This window comes from Vanessa atalanta, chromosome 14 (assembly GCF_905147765.1).
Source record: "Vanessa atalanta chromosome 14, ilVanAtal1.2, whole genome shotgun sequence".
Classification (NCBI taxonomy): Eukaryota; Metazoa; Arthropoda; class Insecta; order Lepidoptera; family Nymphalidae; genus Vanessa; species Vanessa atalanta.
Genome location: NC_061884.1, coordinates 3,434,170 through 3,457,330, shown reverse-complemented (window position 1 = coordinate 3,457,330; position 23,161 = coordinate 3,434,170). Strand labels below are relative to the sequence as shown.

The following is a 23,161-nucleotide window of genomic DNA, read 5'->3' as shown; positions in this document are numbered from 1 at the left end:
TATGATATTCACTATGGATTTGCGAAAAAATGGCGTTTTAAACGTCGACGAAACTGTTAACGGAATTTTGGAAGTAAAATTAAAGTAAAAATAAATAGTTAAATGTAATAATGTTGTATTATAAATAAAGATATATTAATAATAAACTCTTAGTAGTGTACAAGATAGCTGATTAATTAGCAAATCGCATGAAATACGTAAATCAAAGGTTTTTTTATATTTTTTCCTACTTCCATTGAAATGAGTTATACATACAGATATTCTCTCTGAAATCTACTAAAAATATATTGTATTTGTATTATTTAGCATTGTAAATAGTTGATAACCCTGAACCAAATCAATGATGAAAGAAAGAGAAGAAAACAGTATTTCAAATCAAATCAAATGAAATATATTTTATTTAAGTAAACTATATATGTATTTCTAATCTACCAAAGTTTGGAAAGCAACCTCCGGCGAGATGAAGCGGCAAACAACCCGTAATGTTGCTCTTTCAAAGTAAACCAGTTTAAATAACCACCCTCTTGACACCGTTTATTATAAGAGCGTTTTTATTTATATGCCACAACGCTTATCGCTATCAGCACCAGCCTCAAGAGGCTAAAAGTATTAAGTCCAGAAAATTTATATGGAAAAAAAATATCCGCTAGTTGATATTAAAACAGTTTAATTGTCATTTCAAACTTTATAAATATCCTCAATAATATATAATTATAAATATCAATCTTTAGATAATTGTGTTTATATAATATAAATAAATAAATAAATAAATTATATAATAATATAGAAATGTGTGAAGGACAATATGGTTAGAAAGAATGTTACTTGTGAGATGACGTCTGACAGAGAAGTATGGAAGAAGAAGACATGCTGCGCCGACCCCAAGTAAAATTGGGATAAGGGCAGGAGGATGATGAATAATATAAAAATGGGCAAACTCTTATGTATGATGCTGATGTCGTCCTGACCAAATTCGGCGGCCATTCTCAAGGAACATCAGCCAAATACGCAGGACATATACAAGTATGTGCGCAAACACAGTTGCCCCGACTATTTCCTCACTTTCATAATCCGACGGGACGGCAAATCTTCGGCTTCGTGCTTTGAAAAACCTAATAACTTTTTATCGGACCGATCTGGGGCTTGAATTATTATTAAAATACGACCTCAGGATCTAGTCCCTAGACCAACGAGGAAGTCAATTAATATATTTATAACATAAAGTAAGAAAAACCGCAAAAAGAATGTTAGAATCAGCTCTGAATGTTCCTCTTAATTTTAGTGATAGGAATATTTTATTTCGTAAATTAAAAGAGAAATATTCAACGCACTATTTAGAGATTTGTCATAAAAATTATGAATACGAATACAATTGAATTTAAGAGGCTTTCGAGATATAATAATTAAAAGAATGAGTTCCGCTTTATACGTTAAGAAAGAGAGCCTTTTGGCCAATTTTACATATTACTCCATACATCTCATTAAGGTATTAAGGTAAAATTATATTAAAATTTATTAAATATTATAATTAATTCAGACTTCCTCACATTTTTCTTATCAAGAAATGTCACAATTGCTAATTGAAGTGCTATCGTCAGAGATATCTAATCTTTTATTTATTTTGCATACGCAAAGACTGCGTTGACGTTGATTGTTATCTCAATAAAACTATCTTCACAATATCTAATAGAACCTCACGCTCTAGAAAATTTTAATGTTTAAGAAAACAGACTCAGAAGAGAGGAATGATCTTAACGTCTATATAGAATAATCGTAAAGTTTTGAAGTTACCGTATATTATGTTGATAATAAGAGAATTAAACTTACATCACTCAAAAGATTTTTAAAATCAATATTAACACAAAATGCTCTAATGTTGACCAAAAAATTTCCAATCACGTGATACAACATTTAAAAATCATCAAACGACAAATCCTTCAAAAGCTTTAGTGAAGATGCTACAATCACATTCTTGGCTTGTACAATTGTTGTTTCGTGATCGTATCTGGCATAATAATGGCATCGAGTATTATTAAAATAAACCATAGTACCCAGCAATATAATCACCAAATGGTAGCGTAAATCGTAAAGGGCAAACTCACAAAATTAAAGCCAATGCGGCTTTGCGGAGGATATTAGCTAGGTCTTAATGTTTAAGGTTATAATATTGGCATACATATTGGCACATAATTTTTTTTTAAATATATAATATACTTGTCTCAATAAAAAGTAACGAAAGAAAGTTATTTAATAAGTTCTTAAAATCTTTTTTTTTTAATAGTTAGAATGGTAAATTGGGGGCGTGATAGTAAGAGGTTATCACCCCCCCATATACACTGGCACTGTAAGAAATTCACAACTATCGCTTTTGTGCCACCAACCTTTGAGAACTAAGATTTTATGCGTCCATTTACACTGGATCTCTGACCCTTCAATACCTACTTATATATTGTTGTTTGGTAGTAGAGTATGGGTATGATAAGTGGGTGGTACCTACCCAGACAAGTTTACACGTAGCCCTACTATCAAGTAAACTATTATAAAAGGTTTTTTTCTGACGTTCGTTCTTTTTTATATAAATATTCTTTCTGTAGAATCAAAGGCACTTAAGCTGTTGACAAGACAAATTAAATATCCTTATTTATTCAGAAAATATTTGCCTCATAAGCCTGTTTTGATTGTACTAAACGTCATTCGATCTTTACCAAATACTTGTCTTTGAATACATTTAGAGTCGTTACTGAGATTATTTTGATTTTAGAACAGATACGTTCCAAATAATTTATATGCAAATGTTACATAATTTTGTTACTCCACGACAATAAAAAAAATATTTTTATTTTTCTTAAATTTATACAACTTACTTGTATAAAAAATATTCATACAAGTAAGTTGTATTGCCTATGAATTATTAAAAAATATAATATCACGGATACAATCAAACAAAAGCAGGCTTAATATTTAGATCGTCAGTCTAATTTCGATGTTGACATATAAATTATAAACTATTTATCGTCTGTGCCGTGCGTGTAAATTACTAACAAAAATATTAACATGGAACCCCTGTACAGTTCACGACACACGTGTACATTTTAATTTACAACAAGCTCATAAAATACAATAAGCTTTATCATTCTTAATGCCTTTAGGCAGGCCTTTATTATTTTTTTCTCTTAAATGATAATACAAAAAGCTATTTGCTTCTAGAATAAAGTATATTTTGTTATACTATTTAAAATTAAACACGTCATAAATTATATAATATTAGTTTTATATTATTTTATTGTAACTGGAGATATAACTAGAGATATTGACGCTCATAATAATATGAATATGTGTAACTACAGGCACAAGGGACCCAACATCTTAGTTCCCAAGGTTGGAGCCGCATTGGTGATGTCAGGAATGGTTAATATATATATATGCCTTTGTTCTGCCTTTGGTTCTCTTGATACAAAAGTTACAAATTACTGTATAATGTAGTCTTTTCAATATTACCTACATCTTTGACGTAAAAATTTGCAATTTCGGGACATAAATGGGCATATCAGAGTGAAGACCAGGAAGATTATCACCATTAAAACTCCATGACCTTCGTTCGACATCCTACATCTAAAACGTTAACAAAATAGTTTAGACTTTATTTCCTAACATTAAGGTTTATTTCTGTCTACATAGACCACTGTAAACCTTAATATGAATTTTAAAATGTAATTTGAAGCTTTTACAAATATCGATAAGGTTCATTTTGAATTGTATATATTTGCTTCAATGTATGTCCTCAGGCGAGTGACGTCAAAGGCAGCCTTGCTGCGACGTAAGGGCACCGAACACTAATACTGCTTAAATTAGACATTTCTATAATAAATTACGGAATTTATTTAACAATGTCATGATTCAAATCGTTTTATTACTACGAAAATTGTAAACGATTTTTTTTTCAGTTTTTTATTACGAATAGTCATTCATTTTTATCTAAAAAAAATCCACGATTAACTGTATTAAATATTTTATAATATATTTTGGTTGTTTATTGTTACGTACTGTACAAATATTTCAGTTACAAAAAAAATCGTTCGTACCAGCAGTTATAATTTCAAAATTATAAAACACAACAATCCTTTTAAAATTAATCACTCCAAGCAATTTGCTCACAAGCTGATTACGATCTTATGAATATTTTCAGTATTAAGGTGCATTTATAATAAAGTATAGTATTAATTTGGCCAATAAAATTGTATTTTTTATAAATACGGAGATTTTTAAACGTATTTTAATTAGCCCGAATATATTCGTGTATTACATTCGTGTGCTATTTTTAAATACGGTTTTTACAGCTATGATATAATTGCAATATCTCATATGTCTTAATAGAACACTATGTCAATTATGTGGGTGTATTCCTTCCGACGTTTTGATAGCCACTTCTACTAAATTGTAACTTTGGGTGGGTGATACCTATACCACTCATAGGTAGGTATTACAGGCACGCGGGATATTACGCCTTAGTGCCTAAGGAGCATTGGCGATAAAAAAAATGGTCAATATTTCTTACAGTTCTAATGTCTACGAACTGTGGTGACCACTTACCATCAGATGTCTGATTTTCCCCTTTGGCCTATGGAGAAAAAAAATCCTACCATTGTCTGGAGAATAAAATTAATAAAAAGGTTCTCGAATTATTAGGAAAATCAATCCGTACGAACTTACCCAATTGCCGATCTTTCACAAACGCCGTATATAATTTTTTTTATTTTTAAATCAGTATAATACTGGTGCCATGCTTACGAAAATAAAACTTATTTTTTTTAATGTGTATATTTAATAAAGGGACATGCATATATGTTATTTTACTGATATTTGTATCAAGTAATTTGTCGGCCATATTGTCAGCAACTGTCAAACTCAGGATTTTTTTCTAGGTTAAAAAGAGATAGCAGATTTGACAATTGACTGACAGGTTTTATTTGAAATATAAATAAAATGTCACCTTTAATATTTTAATGTTGCAAGCATTAAACAACAAATATGTCCTATCATTTTGACCTTAATAATTATTTACATTATTTATTCCAAGGATGTTATAGTTATGTTATAGTTTTTCTTTTTCGTTAACGAGAAGGATATCATCAACAATTGCTTTATAAACTTGAAAATAAGGCTTATAAAATTTTCTTAGTATAGCTACACCCGACAAGAGTTAAACTACATCAGAACCCTTTATACTGAAACTTTATATTTAGATATATGTAGTAACATTATAGTAAAACTCGACTAAGAACTTTTAAGGCGAGGTCCGTATGAGATATAAGGAGAAATTCAATTAGATCACATATTATATGTTTTTATTTTTGTTTTCTTTGTTATTTTGGTGTAAGCATGTAAAACTTATTGACTAAAATATAATGTTTAATAAATATTGTGCACGATAATATATTTTTAAATGATTTTTTCTATCACGTATCGATTCTAAATAATATTTTAACAAGAAACCCGAAGATACACAGTATGTTTCTGTGTCATAAAACGTATAAAATATTCTAAAAAGGTAATTAAGTGAGGTAGTTAATGTAAGTTTTGGCGGACGCGATCGATACTTCACCTTCAATCTTTCAATTCAAACCTTCGATCAAACCTTCAATCTAAACCGTATTCTTACACGAGGATGAATTATATTATGTGAATCATGGAATATTTTCTTATACATACATACACGTACCAAGTGGACCATATTAAAAAATATAATGAAACATTAAAGTAATTACGGTATATAATATTATACCGTATTGTATGTTTTATAGTCTGTACAAAAACAGAGCTCAGCTAAATACCTGTCGGCCTAGATACGACAGATAAGAGAATTAGCGATAACACCAACCATGACGGAATGGGGGCATGGTTTGCAAACAGTTTGTACCAGCTACCTAGGATGCTTACATTTGCTCGTACAATATACATATATATATCTGCTGTGTATATGTTACTAATATGATTTTTTCATTTCATAGAGAGAGTTATATAAAGATTTATGTTACAGAATAGGGTTTAGAGTACGTGCTATAATTGCATATACGAGAATATTTATACCCTGAGATTAGAATAATCATCATTGTTCAGCAATTAGAATATATCTTTGCCACGCGTACAAAATGAGGGTAGTAAAAAAATCATATTCAAAGTTTGATTGTTTGTGTTTTATAAAATTAAAAATTTTTGTATTACAAAAGATTGTTTTCATTGTGGATCTTAATCATCTGTAGGCATTAAAATACTCAAAATATATTATCCGTTCCGTGCAATTTTGCCAGTTCGCAGTCAACCGTGAAATCTAAACTGACATTCCGACTTCTTGTCAAGATATGCACCGCTTGACAAGAAATTGTTGAGTGAATTGAACTCTGGCGCAGACACAGTATCTCAATCAACATTTACATTACAACCTTTTTACTCGAAGGCTCCGTGCCATCTGGGTAAGTATCAATCATGAAATACTTATATATATAGTATAGTTGTATTCCGTATTATTTTTACAATTTTTCTCTGTCTGACTATCTGTTTGTTCCGGGTAATCTCTGGAACGGCTGGACCGAATTTGACGGGACTTTCACTGGCAGATAGCTGATGTAAAAAGGTGTAACTAAGGCTTTTATTTAGAATTATATATAATAATAATAAAGTCACACTGTAATATCCAAATATTGCCCAGCTCCGCGCGCAGCCTTCGCGCATACCGCCATTCGCCGTCACGTCGGGTGCCTCCCACCAACGACTTTATATCACAAAAGCTGACTAATACGGAATTAATAAGTTATAGTAAAATCATTCAACTGACTATAAGTTTTTCTGTTTAATTCAAACTCGCACGAAGTCGAGGGCACAACTTATATAATACATATTAATACGACATAAGTTTGTGTTCTACGTACATGGAAAGGGATTTCCCTACACTTCCCACAAAGAATGAAGTACATTTAAATTATAAGCAAATGCGTTTCCTTAGTACGGTATATAATGTATGATGAATCAAATTATTTATTATGCTGTTGAATTAAATAAATCAATAAAAAATTATAATTAGATATTTAATAAAATAATTTCTTCATAAATATAATTATAATTATTTCCGACAAAAACATCGAAACGGAAATCATATCGAAATATTTGATGAAATCGGACACAGATAAGATCGAACTCGTGAACAATTTGAGCAATAACGGAACACGTACAATCAAAGATAGTTTTTTGTTATAAAAAGCGGTCAAGTACGCGCACAAAATGTTTTTATGAGGTACGAACAAAACATGATTATATATCCGTAAAAAATAGTTTTTTATAGTTGGTAAATGTTTTCCTACGTCTCACAAATCAATCAACTCTAATTAAACAATGGAATCTTTTCAAATACATATATGCATACGTAGATATACTTCCACAGATAGGAGCTGAGATGGTTACATACATTTAACAGCATGTAAATTTCCCACTGCTGGGCTAAGGCCTCTTCTCCCTTTGAGGAGAAGGTTTGGAGCATATTCCACCACACTCCTCCAATGCGAGTTGGTGTGTGTGTATTTACACACGTGGCAGAATTTCGTTGAAATCAAACACATGTAGGTTTCCTCGCGATGTTTTCCTTCACCGCCGAGCACGAGATGGTTTATACACAAATTAATCACATGAAAATTCAGTGGTGCTTGCCTGGGTTTGAACCCGAAATCATCGGTTAAGATGCACGCGTTCTAACCACTGGGCCATCTCGGCTCAGCTCAACTGAGATGGTTAGTACACGTATATCTTAACTAATGGTGACGGGTTCAAACCCAAGCAGACAAAAATAAATTTTCCTATTTACGTGTGTATTTAACAAATATATTGTGATTACTTTCAAACTAATGTGAGTATACAAAAAAACCCTTTACTAGTATTAATGTTATTTAATTTTGAATGACATTTTTGTATGCTCTACGTAACTTTAAGATCTTTAAATAAAAGATAACAGTTTATATCAAGTTAACGTGTTAACAATGAATGCGTAGGTAGTTTACGACCATGTCTGATAACTATATTTTACGGCTTTTACGTTAATAGAGCACAGAAAAACCTGGAAAATATTTATTTATGTAATCGAGCTGATTTAAAACTATTCCATATGAATAATGTTATTAGTACCTTATACGCCTGTAAAAGTCATCGATTAATTTTATCTATCTAGGAATAAATTTGGGTAAAGTAACCAAAAAACGATCAAACAATTTAAATAGAAATATTTATATCTGATGGTAAGTACACTGGCACTGTAAGAAACATTAATCGTCCCTTACATCTCCAATGCGCTCCAGTCCTTGGGAACTAAAATTTTGTAACTTTGTGCCAGTAGTTACACTTGGGTCTGACTAATCCTCACAAAAATAAAACACAGTTTAATCATAAATGAGAGCCAATTCAATTTATTTATATCACTTACGATACCGCAATCGGCTCGTTGTTTTCGGAAAACGGTTGAACACCAAACGATAAAATTTCGATATGATTTCGACTTAGTGAAAATTTGTTAGTAGAATCGGCGTCCTGGTTAACTCACTATTTGCTGTAAAACATGTAATGAGTATCGTCTCAAAGTGCTATCAACAAGTGTTACAATACCCTTATTGTTTGACAGTGAGATAGTTCAAAGAATGCATATCTAATAGACTTACATTAACAAAGTAATAAAGTTAAATTAAATGTTTTCCAGTAATCCATACTTAAAGGTCAATTCTTTCTGCTCTTTTATTCATCATCTGAAACATTACAGTCGGAATGGAATCTATTGTTTTGAAATTATAATTTGGCGATTCGTATGTAGGACACTGGACTTAGCTGCGACACGTAACTGTATGATTTCTTTCAGAACGAATACATTGAAGAATATTTACTTCAAAGTTCACAAAAGTCAATTGATTTATATAAATAATGATATAAAATTAACGTTGTTAAATATAGTTTTGCTTCTCTCTTTATCAACGGGTTTTTTTAAGGTACATGCAACTTCCTGCATGAAGTTGTCAAATTAAAAATTCTTAATGACTACGGTTGATATTCGTCCAGTGTGCGAACACTAGTAGTTAATAAAACGTGGAATCGTTTAATCAAATTGTTTACTCTGTATATGTTTATTGAATATAAAAGGTTGTAGTTGTAGATAAGCAAACTCTAGGGACACGTGCGAAGAGATATAAACTCTCGCGTATGCCTGAGTTTTCGCGAATGATCGTGAAGAATCACACACACTTCGTAACGTGTGTATATTGCCATAAGAAACAATGATTAGAAGCTATTGTTTGCATTAGAAGTGTTTCAGCTAAACGTTACAAATAAAAACGTTGCACTCAAATTACAGTATCAAAAAACTTTTACTTCAATAATTTAATCTTAGCATTTGCCTAGACGTGTTGTACCAAATGCAAAAAATATAATAAAATATGCTTATGTACAAATTACATAATTGATTATTATTTAAATTCTAGAAATTAACTCTGAGTTTTAATGGCAGAAAGTATGATTTTTTTAATTCAATTTAAATGGTGTCATGATATATTGAAATAAGTGAAAAACTGTTATGTAATCGAATATCGTAAAAAGAAACTAAATTTACAATAGCAGGAAAATTATTGTAATATTTGGTTGTTTATCGATTTATGATTCTACTTCTTAACTTCGTACAAAATGATTAAGTCAACTCTCTTATCAAAGATCTTCTCTTAGGAATAGGAATCTTTAAGGCAAGACTAAGTGCTTTAAATATCGTTTAATCTAAAGCAAGGAAAGCAAGAAAAAAAAATAGCATTAGAAAATACTGCAGACCAATTACACTACTAAACAATTAAATAAAACGTTATTCAAAAAGAAAAAAAAAAGAAAAATAATTATCAAATAAAAACGCCTTTAATAATTAATAAGTCAAATTAAAACAAAATATCAATCTTTATTCAAGTAGGACAACAAAATAATGTAGCTTACGTTAGTATATATGTATCATCCCAAGAAGACATCTTCTGGTGGTCTTTATACAAGCCCTTCTGGTGGTCCACCATTCATCAGATATTCTACCACCAAACAGCAGTACTTATTACAAGCCAGTGTAATTACAGGCACAAGCTACAATCTTAAATTCATTCATTAATATCTTAGTTCCCAAGGTTGGTGGCCCATTGGTGATTTAAGGAATGGTTAATATTTCTTACAATGCCATTGTAAAAAAAAGACTACATGATAAAATATAAAATTCAATTAAAATTAAGGAATGAAATGTATAGCCAATTATAATTATATTACGCAGTGATGTTGGATGTTTACATTTTCAGGGTCGAAAGCTAAACATTTGCGTACGTTCGCCTATGATACGTACGTACCTACATACGTAGGAAAACTACGTGCAAAATTAATAAAGTCAAAATTATTCAAAAATTAAAAAAGTGAACGCATTTAGCGCGTTTTATTATTCAAACACAATCGCAATAGTACGTTCCGGTTTCTAATTCTTTTAATTTCCATTGTAAAAAAACTATAAGATCTTATCCGTGAGCCGCCATGTGTTGAAGAAAGTAGATTTCACTGAAACGTGCATTTAATATAATTATATATCAGATGACATGGATTAATCGCTTGATTCTGATTAAATAACGAGCTTAGTAACGTAAAATATTTTTTATTTTTACCTTTAGCCACTTCCAACAATATATCCAGTTTCAATTTACTAGTACTTCCAAAGTTTCGATAACGCCTTCGCCGACGTTGAACACGAATTTTTCGAATTTTCGAATAAAGAATACTTAGATTTTTTGATTTAGATATTGTTTACTTGGCTTTTGTCCTCTTGTGATTGTAATAGACTATAGATTTAACCTAGCATCTATTCCAAACATAAAAGGAAAAAAGCCAAATAAACTTTATTTGACAGCAAATTGACGTGATATTATTAGTGAGTTATCTGTGATATTCACTATGAATTTGCGAAAAAATGGCGTTTTGAACGTCGACCAATCAGTTTTCGGAATTTCGGAAGTGGATATAAGTAGTTAAGTATAGTGTGTTGTATTATAAATAAAGATATATTAATCATAATCTCTCAGTAGTGCACAATATAGCTGAGTTATTAGCAAATGGCATGAAATACGTAAACATAAGGTTTGTTTATCTTAATTCCATACTACGATTGGAATAGGCTATAGACCAACGTAGATGGCTTTTATGCACTTATTAAATTAGTTTAATGTCAAAAGAAAGTCTTGTCATGAAACTCCACTGATTACAGGAGAGCTGGTTTCCATTCACATAGTTACTAATTTGGAAAATGAGACCTTCTTGGGGCATTATGTCTAATATAATATAGCAAAAATATACGCACTTATTGCATATAACATTTTAACATACAAATATTGTATTAGCTTAATATAATATTTCTACTGAAATGTCGACATGCTTTTTTTGTATTATGATATAAAAGTAGCTAATTGGTGCAAGATAAAAAATCGCTCTTCGTAGAAAATTACAGCGTGTTTTGAGATAACGAATCGTTATATTGTACTCTTTGTCACACAAAGGACGTATACGTAAGTAAAATTGAAAATACTGCGTGGAAATCTACCGGTATCATTAATCCTATGATTTATGATGAAGGATTTACTCAGTGTTAGCTGATTAAAGTGATTTAGCGAAAGTACACGTAAATGTTATTGAGCCAATCTGTCCTGTTTAATAAATAAAAATATATTATAGAAATTGAATCCTTTCAATCGTCACGTTAGTAAAGTAGGCGAAAGTCATCCCGTGACTCCTCTCAGAGACAGAGAGTAAGATAGTTTTAGTATTCTGGAACTTGTATATTGAGTCCAAAATACAACTTGTGCGTGCTTGTTATGTAGGCGCCAACCAGTCAAGACTATGTTAATCTACCGTCAAATAGTCATCGGGATGTTTGACAACCCGCATATGATAACATCACCATAATAAAAAACGACTATACCCACTGCTACTAAGAATTTCTTAAAAGAAGCGCCAAAAAGTATTATGTATATTGTACATTCAGGAAGAAATTAAATTACCGAATGGGTAATATTTTACAGGACGTTGATAACTGAAGCCCGTAAAACCGTTATCATCGTATCGTATTGCGCAACCGATAATATGCGAAATGAAATGTCTTGCGCCATGTTTACGACCTGCGCGCTATAAGGCTGTTGTTTGATGTTGAATGACGAATGTTGTTTACAACGACATCTGTGGAACATTAATGGAACTTTACCGAAATGCCATAGACAACATTAATCGAGAATCATGGAAACTTTTATTAATAGCCACTGATATTGTATCACAACCAACGCAGCTTCAAACTCGATTTTTTTAATGAAGTTCTTTTACGCGGCTGTCACTTGAATGAACTGTCAAAATCACGTAAGGTTTATTCAATTTTTTCATTGCCATTTGATTATTTTTAAACGTTGTTAATTTATTCCACTGTGCATGTTATTTAATACATAATACACGACACCACTGTTACTCTTTTTTCTCTAGTTCCCTAATTATGATGTTTATATGCCCTTATCCATATCCCAAGTCTCTTCTATGTTAGATTTAATTACGATTAGTTGTTTATATTATCGATCGCATTTATTGACTAATTTAACCAATTTTATTAATCTTTGCTATTTATTTTTAAACAGGCGATATAGATTTTAGACAATTATGAAACTGACCACCGATAATGTTTCTTTCTATACTGACGAAGACTTAGATCGTTGACGTTTGAACGATAAATATAATTAATCTTATTCGTTATTTCTTATTGTTCTTTTTTATATTCATTTAAATTTTTAAAATAGTTACAAATCCATGGCGCGTATGTATTATATTAATTCATACTAAAACATTGAAGCGATTTTTAAATTAAATCAGTTCCAAGAAACAGAAAGAGAATAGATATCTCAAATGCCGCATTGACAATTCTCCTAATTCTGCAAATGACAATAATTGCGGATATTACTCAGTGGCCGCCTTTTGATATCAAAACATAAAAAACGAACTAGCAATCAATTTTTTTTTTGTTATTCCGACTGTCCATTTATTGCAAAAAATTATAAATGAATGAATTCACGCTATGAATCTAGGGAGTCGAACTAACGCTTTTCATCCTGTCACCTGTCATCAACGTCTACAGATCCGAAAAAAGGTTACAATTACAAATGAGAATTACTAGACGTATTTAAAACGGGATATTTATCTACGAGAGTCTCGTGAACAAGACATTCGTAAATAATGTCGAAATATCGAGCTCCACCAAATAAAAATAAAAAACATGGTAAACATCCCATGTCAATTTGAAATCTTATAAATGAGAATTTATATATTAACGCGGATGAAACTGAAGGTAAAAACTACTGTCTACAATCTAAATAATATTAATGTCCTCTAATTATTTAAATTCAATAGTGCACCTTTAGTTACGTTAATATACCGATCCACAGCAAAGCATAACAATAATATGTTTATATTAATAAATATGTATTCGTTATGTATAATATCATAAACTTTTTATTATATATGATACTATTTTAACTATTATAATATATTAACCTCCACTGGTGACAGGAGAACTGATACATTTTTTGCCAGGAGGATCGGAATTGCGATTCAACAAGGAAAAGCTGCCAGTATTCTTGCTATCTTCCACGCGGTCATGATTTATACAGTAACTATTTTTAATTCTTATTTGTATAAAACAGATATTTTTTTTTAAATATTCGTTAAAATTTTAAACTTAATTAGTATTTTTTTGTTCTATGAGATTGAAAAAATCCTATTGTATTACAAAGCCCATTCATTGGTATTGTTTAATTTAACAATCAATAAGTCAGTGTAAGTTCTTTTATATTGAATGAATAAATTTGATTCGATTATTATTTACGTTTACGCGATTAAAAAAGTGCAAGAAAATAGTTTTTAATCAAAATCAATCCCTATGAATATTATTTTCTATACAAGAGCCAATAACACAATAATAGGTTATAATGAGAGCCAAGATGGCCCAGTGGTTAGAACGCGTGCATCTTAACAGATGATTTCGGATTAAAACCCAGGCACCACTGAATTTTCATTTTTCATGTGCTTAATTTGTGTTTATAATTCATCTCGTGCTCGACGTTGAAAGAAAACATCGTGAGGGAACCTGCATGTGCATAATTTCAACGAAATTCTGCCACATGTGTATTCCACCAACCCACATTGGAGCAGCGTGGTGGAATAAACTCTAAACCTTCTCCTCAACGGGAGAGAGGACCTTAGCCCAGCAGTGGAAAATTTAGAGGCTGCTAACGTAAAAAAAAAAGGTTATAATGTGTGTATGTCTATATGGGCATCGTTATATAGAAATAATTTATCATGGAAACTTTCACAATTACCAAGACATAAATACCGTATTATGTTTCAAATCGAAATAATAAAAATACATTATTTATATTCAGTCAAGATCTACGTAATACATTGTATGCTTGGACTCTGGATGTTAATATAAAGATAAATTGTATAATAAATAGTGTCGCCATGCAATGACTAATATAATTATTATAATAGGTACTTAATAAAAAGATCCCAGTAATGACAAACCAGTGGGGAGTACAACTCATAACGATTGCCACGTAACTGGGTTTTCTCGCTATTGTTATATACGCATCCCATGTTATAAAGTGCCATCATTAATTATATAATAGAAAGTCATTATTATATTTAAGGTAAGGTGTTATAAGAGTCTCATACAATTAAAGTTATATAAAGTGTGTTTGTTATTATTTAAGAAACGTATGAAAAATAAAATACTTTCGTTGATTCATTCTTTGATGATACGGAAATGAAACTCAGATGTCACTCTCTTTTTATGTCAGAAGTGTTTCATTTTGAATCGTGATTGTAACGTTTGTAACAACAGCAGTCTGTAAATTGCCCACTGCTGGGCTAAGGCCTTTTCTCCCTTTGAGGAGAAGTTTAGCGTATTCCACCACGCTGCTACAATTCGGGTTAATGGATTCACATGTGGAAGAATTTCGTTGAAATTAGACACATGCAGGTTTCCTTACGATGTTTTTCTTCACTACCAAGTAAAGTTAAGTGGCCTTATTGCCCGTCCGTCTATACTATAAAAAATACATGCCGAATACTATTATCATACTATTAAAAGTAAAGATCTAAGCTCTGAAATATCTGAATAATGGCATTACCAACACGTAATCAGCCTCACCATTAAGTGATCTGAGAAATAAATACACAATTTAATCTAAAATACACAAGTGGTTTGGATCACATGATGTTGGTATTAATAGTCTGATTACAGTTTAAGGATTTCTCTTACTAATCCGTATACTTAAAAGATTTGATATTTTTAAACGGATTGCTCTGAGCGATCAACATTAAAACATTACATTAACAGTCTGTAAATTTCTCACTGTTGGGCTTAGGCCTTTTGAGGAGAAGGTTTGGAGCATATTAAACCACGCTGCTCCAATGCGGGTTCATGGATACACATGTGGCAGAATTTCGTTGAAATAAGACACATGCAGGTTTCCTCACGATGTTTTCCTTTATCGCCGAGCACGAGATTAATTATAAACACAAATTAAGCACATACAAATTCAGTGGTGCTTGCTTGTTCTAACCAGTGGGCCATCTCGGCATCACGATTACGCAACCACGCAAGCGATCACGCAAATCAAACTTTTTTTGTATGTAGAGTAATACCTTGTTAACGTCGCACTGCTGGGCTAATGTAAGGCCCACTCTTCAATTTAAGTTAGGGTTTGGAGTTAAAGTACATGTTAACATGATGTTAGAATCCAAAATTGTCAAGGTAAATGTCGTGATATTTGCAAATTTTGTCCTGTAGAACTTATCTTTCAGATTTATGTTATCGTTAAAAAGATATATTTTTAAAAAATGGTAAATTCAGATAAGTAAATATTCAATATATTTACTTTTATTTAATAATAACTTTAAATATAGAACGTTCTTTATCATTAGACTGTGTAGTTGAGTAGGAAGAAACTCAATCGAATACAATAAAAAAAAAGTATGATATTCTTCTTTTCAATTTTATCAGGGTTTGACAATTCGAATGTAATGGATTAAACTGTATGCACTTAACGCGATACTAAGAACCTCAAGTGTTTGCTATCGTATTATGAGCATGGATTCTATAACCTACTATTATCTTTCTAATTTCTAGTAAGTATTTCTAATCTCATACTACCTTAAGGTGGTAAAATTGTAAGTAATTTGTTCTTTATTGTTATCTATAATTTGATTTCAATATAATAACGTGTAGATTTAGGAATTAAGTACATTCGGAAATATATTCTTGATAATTATCTAATTAATTACGAATTGGATTTAGTTTTACCATATTTGACTTGAAGTTTGATCTGACTTATATTAGGTATTAAATAGAATTAATTCTTGTATAAAAATGAAGTATTATTTATAATTTATTAGTGCAATGATTATATAAAATGTATAACAGCCGTCAGCCAATGAGACGGGGAAAGAAGAACGAGAAATTCGAGTTATTAATACTAATAGCCTTATTTATAAACATTGTTAAGCGTGTGTTACTTAATACAATGATATTTATACTTACAGACAACTTAATTTTTATATTTTAGGCAGGTCAACTGGCAAACGACCAACTGATGGTTAGTGATGTTGTAGTTTACACAACAATAGTAACTGACGGTACAATATTTAAAAGGTGGGAGGTACCTTCCAATAAGTAAATGGATATTGATGTTAATTTGATATTCCAAAGACATAGCAATGTCAAAAAAGTCACCACTAAATATCATTTATGTTTACATAGGTTTAGCCACTATATAAGTACAATAAAAAAACTCCGCCCAATTTTTTGATTCTAGAAAGTTCTTGTACAAGTGTCCTTTTTTTAACGACCAAACCGACTGTCACCTTCAGTTAGAAGTGGATTTATTTTAGGGATTTTTTGGACGAAAATGAAACGGTGTTGCTTTATTGAATGATTATATCTAAACATAGATTGCTTTTCTTTATCGTATAATAGGTACTAAGTACTCCTACTAAAATTAAAAATTAAAGGTTTGAATGTTTGTAACTCAAAAACGGCTGGACGGATTTGCATGAAATTTCCCAATTTCGTAATAATAAACTATCCATATAATACGAAAAGTCTGTACAGAATTTTAGTTGTAACAACATTCATTGCTTTCAATGCACGGGCTCACTGACCCACCAGACTGGTTCTTGGCATCACAAATAGCGTACTGTACGGATGCAATGATGACGGATTCCAGTGCAAAAATTACTTAACTATTCTTAACTCTTTCTGCATTGGAATTTACAACGAGTATTTCATATACTTTTTACGATAGATAATATTTCGACACCTTAATAATAAACCTCCATAATACACTGCATATCTTCTGTGCCAATAATTATAATTAAAAAAAAAAATACAAAATTGAACGGACCTTCTCTAACTCTTTTAATGTTCTTAATTAGTTCTGAATTTTCAATAAAACAAAAGCTAATTTCGCTAAGTTACGAAGCTAAGTCTATCTTTGACTCAGATGTTATATTCATATACAGGCATAAGCTGCATGGAATAACGTGTCTCACGTTAAACCGCCTAACATTCTGGTCGCCTGGATCTGACTAGTTCAGCAATTGCCACTAACTCAGTGAGATGATCCAATTGGCGCTAACAATCTCAACGAGACAAGGAAATTGTACTGTCTCTTGACATAAAAAAACTTCCTCGATACGATCACGAATCTAAAGATTTAAGTAACAAAGTGGGTCAATTTGATCCAATGAATGAAGATGCGTCGCGTTGCTCAGTTTTATTTTTAACATCAGTGACCAGTCACGGTATGGTTGTTGTGTGCATAAAAATGGAACTCCGGGTGGTGTGACCATGTAAATGAAACGCAACAATGAAAAAAGATTTTGTTTAATTATGAATTAATCCTAAATACGTATTGTTTATTATATTAAATAAACGAATGTAATGTTTATTTTTTTTATAATGACTACCTAAATATGTGAATTAAAAATTTATAATTGTATCATTAATTATGAAGATTACCATTTATAAACAAACAGATGTTACCTGTTTATAATATTGGTATAGTTTAGTACATTTAATTATTGGGAATAATTGAAAATTATTTTTGCGTGCGTCACACATCATTCCATAAATAATAGAGCTTAAAAAAAGAGTAAATTCGAAAAACCAAAAAAAGATTCTTTCCTTTAATAATTCTACAGTTTTTTTTTGTCAATGAAGGAAATATAATTATATGTAACAGATTAACAAATTCACTTTCGTATTCGGAAGGCGATTTCGTCAAATGTAGTCACATTTCCGCGCGCGGAGTCACGCAACCCAGCTGTTCACAATAACGTAAAATAATTCGCATCGCTTCCGTACGTGTCCGTTATCTAGTTGCACCGATCAATTAATATTCGAAAGCGTAGTAAAAAGTATTACCGTTTTTCTAGAGCTTTTGCAATTAAAATGACAACATGCGTTAGCTAGGTTATTCACCTGTAAAATACATTGATATAATAAATAGATAAACAGTGATACGGCTTCCTTTGGCATATGTGTACCTGGTATAAATGTTAGGATTATATCAAATCTTTAAAAAGTAGTAAAGTTATGTAAGTCTATGTTTAAATATCGCTTTGATTAGTTGAATGGGTTTGTGTGTGTTTCGCGTTTCAATTTACAAAATTAGAATTTTTATATATATTTTTCTATAAATGTGTAGCCCTTGTATTCCGTTTGTTAAAAAATTTTCTTTAGGCTCAGTGCTATCAGTTTTATTTCATATAATATATTTTAAATAGTTTTTTTTAAATGAAGGGTTTTTTTTGTTTTTCTCAGAAATATGAGAATTTTACTCATATACCTCCGTGAGTAGGTCAACTGTGACTGTGAGTCTGTAAAAAAATTTACCTGTACGGTCCAGCAGATTCGACGAAAATAAACTGTGACCGACAGACAGACAGACATGAGAAATCCTGTAAGCGTTTCGTTTTTCATCGGACATACGAAACCTTAAATCTATCTACCTATGTATGTATATATGAACGAAATGTCATTGACTCATCGCGATATATCTAAAACTACAAAGCCTTTTATTGATTGCCTTTAAATTTTGCATTACAGTACTAATACAAAGTCTTTGGATTTTTATAATTCAAGGGATGGATGGAATATTGTCAGTGGAAACTAACTGATTTGTCTATTATTGTGTATTTTTTTATAGTATAGTAAATCTCTTTGCACGTTTGCTTTAAAAGATAACTTTTTATGAATTATAACCGTACGAAGTCGGGACTAGTTAGTATAAGACAAAACCTGTATAATATACTTATTATGATATTTATTTTAACTTAAAGTAAACAAACATTGTTCTGAAAAAATATTAAAATATTATAGAAATAATGGTGAACTTAATGGAGCCTAAACCGTCTTCATTCAAGATACTTACTACACTGCGAAGCTATATATATACTTAGGTATATATAAAATAAAAAGTAAGAAGAACTTTATTGCTTGCCAAAAAAAAAAATAAAGAAAAAATTTAAAGGCGCGCAGATTTCTATAGATATCTGCGGTACAGTTTTTACCAGCGACACCTAAATAAAAAGTTAACATTTAGATTTAGTGGTCTTTATAGTTTTTACAGCGCTTCAAGCGATTATGTAAAGAAATATTGTCGCTGGTATAAATTGCATAGATTTCAAATTGAGCTGAATAGTTTTACGATATTGTTATAAAGCTACATTTCTATTAACATTTGGCATTGAAGAACATTTACGAAATAGTTTATTTCAACCGAGAATGGCTGAATTGATTAATTAAATCCAAGTAACTTCATAGCATGATCTACTTCATATGTTTTCATCATATATACACAATCGTTCAGTCTTGAAGTTCAAATCATGGAAAGCGATGAGAAATAGATGACCGCGCGGATACCGCGCTATTATGCCGTATCCACGCGGTCATCTCAAACCGTAAACAGACTTCATCAGTATTTTATATATTTACAAAGAAATAATATTCTGAGTCCTAAACCATTACATATATTAATTTCTTTTAGATAAAGATTAATCTGGTTTACCTCTTCAGCCCTCTCCTTTTAAGCTTTTAAGCTTTTTCTAAAGTGGGTTGGTTGACACATATTTAGCGGCTTTTCATTGATATGCAGGTTATGCAGGTTATATTATGCACTATATTCATTAAAAAACACAAATTAAGCACATCGAATTCAATGCGTACCCAGATTTGAACTTGCAACCTTCTCTGAAGATTAACATTTTGTTATTACTAAGCCATCTTGGTCAAACCTAATTGTAATTTACTATCGCATATATAAAAGTGCCATTGAGAATAAGATTGACTGAATGGTAATTGACATAGATTTTAATACAGAACCGTAAATTACGTTAAGGATAAAAAAATAATAGAAAAATGAATTACAAGCAGTGGCGCGAATATTGTTGAGATATGAAAAACTTAACTTCCATACGTCATATGTCATAGAAACAATCCTTACGACTGGTAAATAAATGTATAATTACATAATAAAATAATTACCATATATTTTGAGATATATTAAAATTATGCAAATTATAATTCTCAATTAATATTTAACTGTTTTAATTATGCATCGCACACAATGACGCGATGATTTTGAAATGTGTTCAACTTTTTTCTAAACGTACCAACGTGGGAGGTAAATTAAAAAATAAAATTTGGAAATTAATGAGTATAAAGTACAGACAATAATTCTAACAATACAATCACTTATCGTCTCAGATATTGTTAGTAACGAGTTACCTTTGTAATTGTACCACAAGTGACCCAACAACACGTTTTAGACAATACAAACTCAAAACAAAACCGTAAAAGGGTTAATGCACATCGAACAATACTGACCTCAAACGGCGGCCGATGTGTTCCGCTTGCGTTATACCGTTACACTATACATTCACAACAAACAATTATAGTTATAACTCGAATCAGCACTAAAAAAAACAAAAGAAATCCAAGATCGTGGTACGTCCGGCGACCACTGGTTGCGAACAGCGACTACAACTAACATCACATCGGCGGTACTCAGATAAGTGAATCAAGATAATGCTAGGTACAGAGTAAAAGCAAGTGCTATAAAGTCGTGCGCACATTACACACGGCGAAAGCGTTGTGTTACTGTATACGCGTGTAATTCAAATAACGAGCCAATCTTTGCTTAGCTACGTGTGATTAAGATTATTATATTATAATATACATACTGTCTGTTAAGATGTTTTGTAATTTATTGCATCATTCACTTTTTATTTGTGATTATAGATAGATCAGATTGTGGTTAAATAATAAGGTAATTATTTTTATATGACGTAAAACATATTTAAATCTGAAACAGCTAACACAATCTTATAAATAATATATATAGACATATATTTATTATAGACAGACGTTTATTTCTCGGGAGCCACATCATTATATTGTACTTTAAAGTATTTTCGAATATTTTTAATTTATTTTAATACTGTAACTTTTCAAAAACAACGATATTTCTTATTTAATAACAAAAATCAAAGGAAAATCCGAAAAGAGTCGCGCTCTATTTCAAACATCCCTAGTACCAATAAATCACAAAAAGTTTTTAATAGATTTTATCAAAAAATACCTAGGCTATAATTGCATTTAAATAAAGTCCATAAAACACAGTACAGAAGTAATACTCCTTTTACATCAAAAATGTTGCATTGACGGTAATTATTAAAAATTAACGAAGTCATTAATTAATGTAGTTATTTCCTTATTGCACGGAATAAAAAGTATTATAAATGTACACTATGCACAATTTAGGCTAAAACTGCACTACAGTATTAGAATGTCACGGAATATTTTCTCTGTGCAACGCTGAGCGCGGTCGATGACTTGTTTGCCAGCCGTGAAAAATGTTCTCAACTATTTTACCGACTTTACAAACAATTTTGTATTTAATCTTATTTCTGTCATCATAATGTTAAAATGCTAATAACATAAATTATTATAAATCAAGGAATTATACTCATGAATATGTAAAGTGTCAGCTTCGTTTCATCTCATCTCATCTCATCTCTCAGTCGAAGGACGTCCACTGCTGGACATAGGCCCCAAAGATCGCCACAACGACCGACATCTTATGCAGCCCGTTACCAGCGACTTATTAGAGTTCAATTATGTATTTTCGCTGGTATTCTTGATACAATTTTCTTTTTTTGATTTTGATACGATTTTCATTTTAGCATTTTTTATGCGGCTAAATAAATTAGTACAGGATACTGTTAAGCCTCTATAAGTTACTTTATTTTTATATATTTATATGTATATTGGTTTACATGTTTGGTGCATCCCGTTTATAATGTTTATAAAAATATTATGATGATAAGGAAAGTGTGATTTGTTTGTTTGTTTTTCGATTGAAATGTAGATTATTATTTCAATAATATTTACTTACATATATCTGATTTTTTAAATAAAAATATCACGAGGTAAAACCTAAAATGATGCTTATATGTATTATGAAACATTTTACGAAACCAAAAATCGTTGTACAATTTTTAAAAAAATATCGAGAAACGCTTGCCTACGTTTAGTTTATTTGGGAAGGTAACTTAATCAACGCATAATATGAGGAAATGACGAACATTAGAATGTATATAATTAAATTTTGTCGCCAAAAAACGTCTTGGTCATTAAATACACGAGTGGCCGGAGCTACCGGCCGTTGATAAATTACCCAAATTTGATTAATATTTCAAGTGGCTTTAATTATAATTTGAATATATTTTTGTCTAAGTTTTCATTTCATAATGTTGATTATTTTTTATAGTTTTTTTTTGTATATTTCTTAACAAATATAGTCATAATGTCAAAAACAAAAAAATGCGGCCATTTTTACTCCTTGGGCTACCCATAAATGCAAAAGTAAACGGTCTGTCTGTCTGTTTGCCTGTTACGCTTTCATGGCTACACCACTAAACCGAATTTGATGGAGCTTAGTATGATTTAAGTTTGAACACCAAGGATATACTTTTTATA

The 23,161-nt window shown here is 30.9% G+C and overlaps 1 protein-coding gene across 2 annotated transcripts in view; it reads right to left on the bottom strand.

Annotated features, from left to right (window-relative positions):
- LOC125068833 (inositol-trisphosphate 3-kinase B) overlaps positions 1-21,254 on the bottom strand; it is a 156,385-nt gene extending 135,131 nt beyond the window's left edge. For both annotated transcript variants that reach the window (XM_047678159.1, XM_047678161.1), the window contains exon 1: positions 21,008-21,254. The gene's annotated coding sequence lies outside the window, so the exon portion shown is untranslated. The remainder of the gene's footprint in view (positions 1-21,007) is intronic.
- Between the last annotated feature and the right edge of the window lie 1,907 nt (positions 21,255-23,161).